This window comes from Medicago truncatula, chromosome 3 (genome assembly GCF_003473485.1).
Source record: "Medicago truncatula cultivar Jemalong A17 chromosome 3, MtrunA17r5.0-ANR, whole genome shotgun sequence".
In the NCBI taxonomy this organism is placed as follows: Eukaryota; Viridiplantae; Streptophyta; class Magnoliopsida; order Fabales; family Fabaceae; genus Medicago; species Medicago truncatula.
Genome location: NC_053044.1, coordinates 14380008 through 14386762, shown reverse-complemented (window position 1 = coordinate 14386762; position 6755 = coordinate 14380008). Strand labels below are relative to the sequence as shown.

The window sequence follows — 6755 nt, the reverse complement described above, 5'->3', positions numbered from 1 at the left end:
ACATTTGATCAAAAAAGTTTTTTATTTCCCGTGCTTGGCACGGGTCATTATAGACATGCAATTTCTATATAAGCAGATCCTCCTGTCATTGACTATTAATTCATGCACTTTTCAGGTTTAACAATCCGCAGAACATTTTTTTTTTTACATCATTGTTACCCTAAAATACAATATTTACATTACACCATTTGTTTTGTAAAAATTAAAAACAAATAACAATCGGTGTTTCTGTAGCCCAAACTATATTTATACACACCCGTAAAAAGTTAAACGTTTGCATTTACCGACTACGTGTATGCATGTGACAATGACTATTATATAAAAAATACATATTTTTTAGTTTTTATGATTAATAAAATACATTTTGTCAACAAATATTATTACACAGTACGTCGACGTATTTTTCATTGACGATTACATATGCTAAGTTTAACAATGAGTGCATCTTATACCACAAATAATTAGTACAAGTATAATAATCCAAATATTTTTATCGTTATATGCAATGTTTAGATATTTCAAAATATATACAAAATTAAGATGATATTTTTTTCATATCGAATTTAAAATCTATACATTTGATCCAAAAAGGTTATTATTTCCCCGTGCTGGCACGGGTCACTATATACTAGTTTATTAAAATCCAGACGGATATCAAAGAAATACAATTGATGAATAGGAAATAAAGGTTGTTTTATTTAAAGTAGTAGATGCATGATAACATGCATGGTTTATTTTTTTTTTAAGGAGGATAACATGCATGGTTGATTTTTAGTTTTTGAGACATATCATTCTTAAGTAGAAATTTCCAAAGCTGTCTTCAAGTAGTCTTTTTCAATAGTGTCCGAAAATATTTTCAGACATATTATAGTTGCATGATTCTTAAGTGGCAATTTCCAAAGCCATCTTCAAGTAGTTTTTTTCATTAGAGTTAGAGGCCATCACCCGTATAGTCAATGCAGGACATTCCAAATATGTACAAACTGACACACTGACACGTTATGGAATTGCCGCATGGATTCGACTCAAATACTGCACAAGGCATACCATATCTTGCACAATGCCTTGCTTCAACGTTCTTCGTCTGTCTGGATGATTACTGCAAATGGCAAAGGAAATTAAAGTTGGAACCAATACACATATCTATGCATATAACGTATATATTTAGGAAAGTTTGGTATTAAATTGAGCATGTAGTATACTAATTTTTCATTAATTAAGAATATTTTACGAGTTCCTAACATATAAATACATCGATGAGAAAGATGAGCACAATGTTAAAAAAAATATACATACAGAATGTGGTGAGCATGAAGACAGCCAAATTAGCAAGCTTAACATAAGTCATTGTTTGATCAAAAGAAAGAATAAGCTAAAATTATTTGTTATGAACTTAGCTTAGTGTTGCATTAGTTCATTGTTATATGCAAGAATTTATAGAGAGGTGCATATACTAACTGACACTATTAAATTGATGGTGATAGTTAACAATTTTGTGGTATCCTCATGAAATTAAAATTGTTTCATTCCCTTTCATCAAAAATAAATATTAACTTCCTCGTACAATAATTGAGCTGCTTGATGGTGTTTGACAATGTTTATATAATCTCTTTTCGGCGTGTTTTCGTCTTAACTATAACTTAAAAGACAAGGCTCGTGTCTTACTACTGAAAAGGCAAGGCTTGTGAATAATGACATTACTTTTACCTTTTAACTAAAAAACAACCTGGTTAAAAAAAACTATAGAAACAACATTCAATCAAATACATCTAACGACACAGATTCAAAATTATTTAAACCGAGCTTAATTATTGGTCAGATTTTACTTATCTCTCGGCCGAACTCATATTATCGGTGTCTCTTTTCCCTGTGGATCGGAGGCTTACACATAAAAAAAGAGAAATAATATTTGAACAACCATTTTTTACAACTTTTGTGACATCTTTCTCTCTCATGCTCACATTATCTTTTTACTTTCTCTCTCTATTGCTTTGGTTTTTGTGCCACTACCTCATTTCCTTTGTAAAATTTTGGTTGTCACAAAAGTTGTCACATATATGGATGTTCAAATAACACAACTCTTAAAAAAAATCATTAAAACCAAAAAAAAAAATGAATTTACAAGCATATTCACAACATCCAAGTTAATAGAATATAACAGCGACAAGTTTACGAATGTGACAGGCTACAAATATGACAATTAAAGTGTTTGGAATATTCACGCATCAGAATCTTTAATTATGATTTTGCTACCTTTTGGATTATAGGTACTGTGGTGTACATAGTATCATGGATAACTAGCAACAGACCCGTACTCCGCACGTTGAAGTATGATTTATGTGTAAAATCGCATTTGTAACTTCGTTTGCATTGAGAAATAACAAAAATAAAATCTATCTATTCTCTAATTATGATATTTTTTTGAAGAAATTGTAATTATGAAAGTTATCAGCTAGTAAAAATACAATTTTGTTCCATCTTAATTTTTTGACACCTCAGCATATATTTACCATTTTGTGTATTTTGTAACAGAAAATCCTATTTAGATGAAAGAATTAGCTTTCAAAAGATTGATATGATTTTATAACAAAAAATCCTTTTTATATGGTTGTATCTAAACAACTTAAATTACTTTTAATAATATGAATTTATTACGATAAACAAACACAAAATATATTCTGATTTATTTATAAAATCTCTTAAAAGAATCTCTAAATTATTGAATGCAAAATCTAGTTTATTCTAATCCGTAACAAACAGGGCCTACAAGGTTTGATATAATTAAAAATAAAAATCACTTTTAAGATTATTGTATCTGTTAGTTATAGTTTTAAAAAAAAATCGGGATCACCAAAAAAATCCAAAAACATCTTCAACTGAAAAAAGAATATAGTAACTTTTCAAAAAAATATTTTTTTTAGAGGGGAGAAAATATGTATCAAAAGATGAAGATAACTTTGTGACAAAATATTCATTTGATATAGTTGCATGCAAACAATTATTTTTTCAAAGAAGTGATTGTTATTACGATAAACAAACAAAAAGTTGATTATTGTGCTTTTTCATAAAATCTCTAGAAAATAATCTCTAAATTTTTCAATCTCTAAATAAGTTTTATGATGTATGTGTGCTTTTATCTCATACTGGGTATATTTGATGCAATAAAACTATCTTCCTATCAGTTATTCTTTTTTAAGTAGTCCAATGAAAAAATAACAATTGTAAAGTGGATAATAGTGTGCAAACCCTAATGCAACCCCTAATTAGTAAAATTATATTTGACGCCATGTTTGACTGGAAGGCAGAGCTCGCGCCTCCATCCCTCAACCATGGAATCAAGACTTCATCCCCCCTAGCCATCGTGGTTGCTCCTCCACATGTCAAGCCTACGGTTGCTGCTCCGATTCAGACCAACACAATGGCTCCTAAACCATTTTTCGCTCAGGCTCTTCGTGGCAATACGGTGATCTCTAACCCTCTCCTGGTGCCTTTTATGCGTGGAGAGACCTTATCTGTTAAAATCATGGATGAGGTCTATGTTCGTGGAATTGATTATTGGAAAAATAAGCTACGCGGCCGGTTGATGCTGAACAAAGGTGATAAGCCCTACTCATCTAAAGACCTTACTGCCAAATTAAAAAAAAAATTATGGAAAGTAACGGGGGGGCCGTGGCATCTGATGTCTCTTAGGCGCATTTTTTTTTAATTCTTCTTCAACTCACAAGAGGATATGCAAAATGCTTGGACAGCCGGTACGGTTAACTTGAAGCCAGGGTTACTGAGATTGTTTGAATGGACAAAGGAGTTCAATATGCACACGCAAAGACAAACACACACTCAGGTTTGGATTCGTTTATGGGAGTTACCGTAGGAGTGCTGGATGGAGAGGACCTTGTATTAAATTGCCGGTGCGATGGGAACTCCGTTACTCATTGATAATGTGACAAGGAACAGAATGTATGGCCATTATGCCTGTATTCTTGTTGACCTGGATCTATCGAAGCATATTTTTTATGAGGTCATGGTAGAATGTGAAGGTTTTGCATTTCCGGTGGCGATAGAGTATGAGGGACTGTCTGATTTCTGCCATCGCTGTAAAACCATTGGCCATAATGTTTCGCAGTGTCGTTGATTGCAGCCACGACAGGAGAAAAACAATGAACAACCACTTTATAAGGGGAAGAAGCCAACTCACTCTCAGAAATCCAAGCCAGGGTGGAAGCCTAAAGACAATCCTGATGGTATTGGTTCTTCCACAACCTTTACTGCTCCGACAATCAATGGTGAAGAGAATGTCCAAGGAGCTGGAGCTATGGTTTAGAAGGATACTGAAAATGATGTAACATGTCAGGGGACCGCAACTCAGCATGATGAAGTGGAGGATACAAATGTTACAAAGTCGCAAGACATCACTAAGGAAACATCCACAACAGAGATACAGTTAGAGGGGGAGCTCGTTGTTTCCCATCAACAACCATCAGGCACTACTTTCCATATGCCGTTACAAAATGTTTCTGATGAAATTACTCGCACACTTAGCCCGGTGCATGAGGAACAGCCACTTCTCACTTTGGCGTCTGAGTTTCCTAATATTAATAATATTGTAGCAGACCAAGATGATCCAGTTGATCCGGTTTTACAAACGGAAATAGATTATGTTCAAGATTTGCTAGTAAATAATACCACGTTAGACATACCTTTGACTGCTTATTTGTCAAAGGCGCAGAAGAAGAAAATAGCAAAGGCGACTTATTCAACCCGCTCTCAGGGTCCTCTACCCACCTCTAAATGAATATTTTATATTGGAATATTCGGCGTGTTGGCAACCATGATTCTCGGGTTGCCCTCAGTGAATTATGCCGTGTTTATTGCCCATCTCTTGTTTTCTTGGCCGAGCCAATGGTATCTCTTAGTTCTGTTCCAAGTTGGTTTTGGAGAGCTACTAAAATTACAAAATATTTTGCGAATAATAGAGGTTCTTTATTGCCGAATCTCTGGCTTTATGGGGAGGTTATGTGAAATTAGTTGTTCGTTTCGAATCCTCTCAGTGTGTGGTGTTGGAACATGTCTGTTACAACACTAAAATTTATATAGCAGGAATTTATGCAAGTACTAATTATATTCATCGTTGAGAGCTTTGGTGTGATCTGACTTTGCTACAGCAACGTTATTTGGCACCGTTGATTTTTTTGGGGGATTTTAATGCGATTTTGGGCGCTCATGAGAAGAGGGGAACAAGGCTGCCTGCTTCTATTGCTTGTAATGAATTTCTACCTTGGACAAATGCTAATGTTCTATTGCATCTTGATACTATTGGTGTGCATTATACCTGGCTCAATGGTCGTCGTCATTTGGACACTGTGGTTGAACGTCTAGATCGTGTTGTTTGCAATCAGGCTTGGAATGACTTTTGGGGAATTACTACTTGCTCGGCCCAGGTTCAGATACATTCTGACCATACTCCTTTGGTGTTAACTATGGAGATTGCAGTTACATTGAAGCGTACCTCCTTTATATTTTTCAAAGCCTGGACTACTCATGATGGTTGTTGTCGTCTGGTTTTGGACACGTGGAACTTGGAAGTGGTTGGGTTTGGTATGTATCGGCTGCAATAGAAGCTTCTTCGCGTTAAAAAGGCTTTTAAAGTTTGGAACAAGACCACTTTTGGTGATGTTCACAAACAAGTTGAGCTTGCTATGGCTGAACTTTTGCATATTCAGCAACTTATTGATGCCCACGGCTTGGATGATGATAGGCAAGCGCAAGAACTTCTTGCTCAGTTAGCTCTTACAAAGGCTCTTAACTGTCAAGACCAATTCTGGCGTGAAGAGGAAAGGCATCAGAGATTTATTCACGGTAGCAGAAACTTCGCGTATTTCCATCGGGTAGCAACAATCAAGTCATCTTCAAAGCCAATCTCTATGTTGCAAAATGGGGATATGCAGCTGACTGCTCCAACTCAAATTGAAGACCATGTACTTGCATATTTTCTAAATATTTTTGGTGTCGAGAATAACTGTATGCATAATGATTTGGTGGAAACCGTGATTCCTTTAATGGTGACAGACAATGACAATTTACTGTTGACTGCGGCCCCGAACAATGATGAAATTAAGCGGGCTGTCTTTGATTTGAATGGTGATGGTGCGCCTGGTCCGGACGGATTTGGAGGTCATTTCTTTCAGTACTTTTGGGACATTGTAATTCATGACGTGGTTTGTTCGGTCCAAGATTTTTTCTATTCGGGGGTAATCATTCCTAACCTTAATGCTAATATTATGGTGCTGCTCCCAAAGGTTCCTGGTGCTTGTTCCATGAGTGATTTTAGGCCGATAGCTTTGGATAATTTTCAGTTTAAATTTGTCACTAAAATTCTTGCGGACAGACTGTCTGTTATCTGCATGCGCATAATTTCCCCCAAAAAAAGAGGTTTTGTTCGTGAACGACATATATCCTGCTGTGTTTTTTAGCCTAAGAAGTTATCAATATGTTGTCCCGATAACATTATGGCGATAATTTGGCATTCAAGGTTGATATTCGAAAAGCTTTTGACACCATTGATTGGAATTTTTTGTTGTTGGTTCTCAAGAGGTTCGGTTTCAGCTCTCTTTTTTGCAACTGGATTTCTACTATTTTACATTCTGCCCGCTTGTCAGTCTTGGTAAATGGTAGTGTCGTGGAATATTTTGCCTGCAAGAGAGGGGTTCGTCAGGGTGACCCCTTATATCCGCTCCTCTTTTGCTTAGCAGAGGAGG

At 35.6% G+C, this 6755-nt stretch overlaps 1 long non-coding RNA gene across 1 annotated transcript; it reads right to left on the bottom strand.

Moving 5' to 3' along the window:
* Positions 1-526: 526 nt before the first annotated feature.
* On the bottom strand, positions 527-1438 carry LOC25495044 (uncharacterized). Its single transcript, XR_003011935.2, has 2 exons — positions 1297-1438; positions 527-1099 (listed from the first exon to the last, which is right to left on the bottom strand). It is a non-coding gene; the product is annotated as an uncharacterized lncRNA (long non-coding RNA).
* Positions 1439-6755: the final 5317 nt, after the last annotated feature.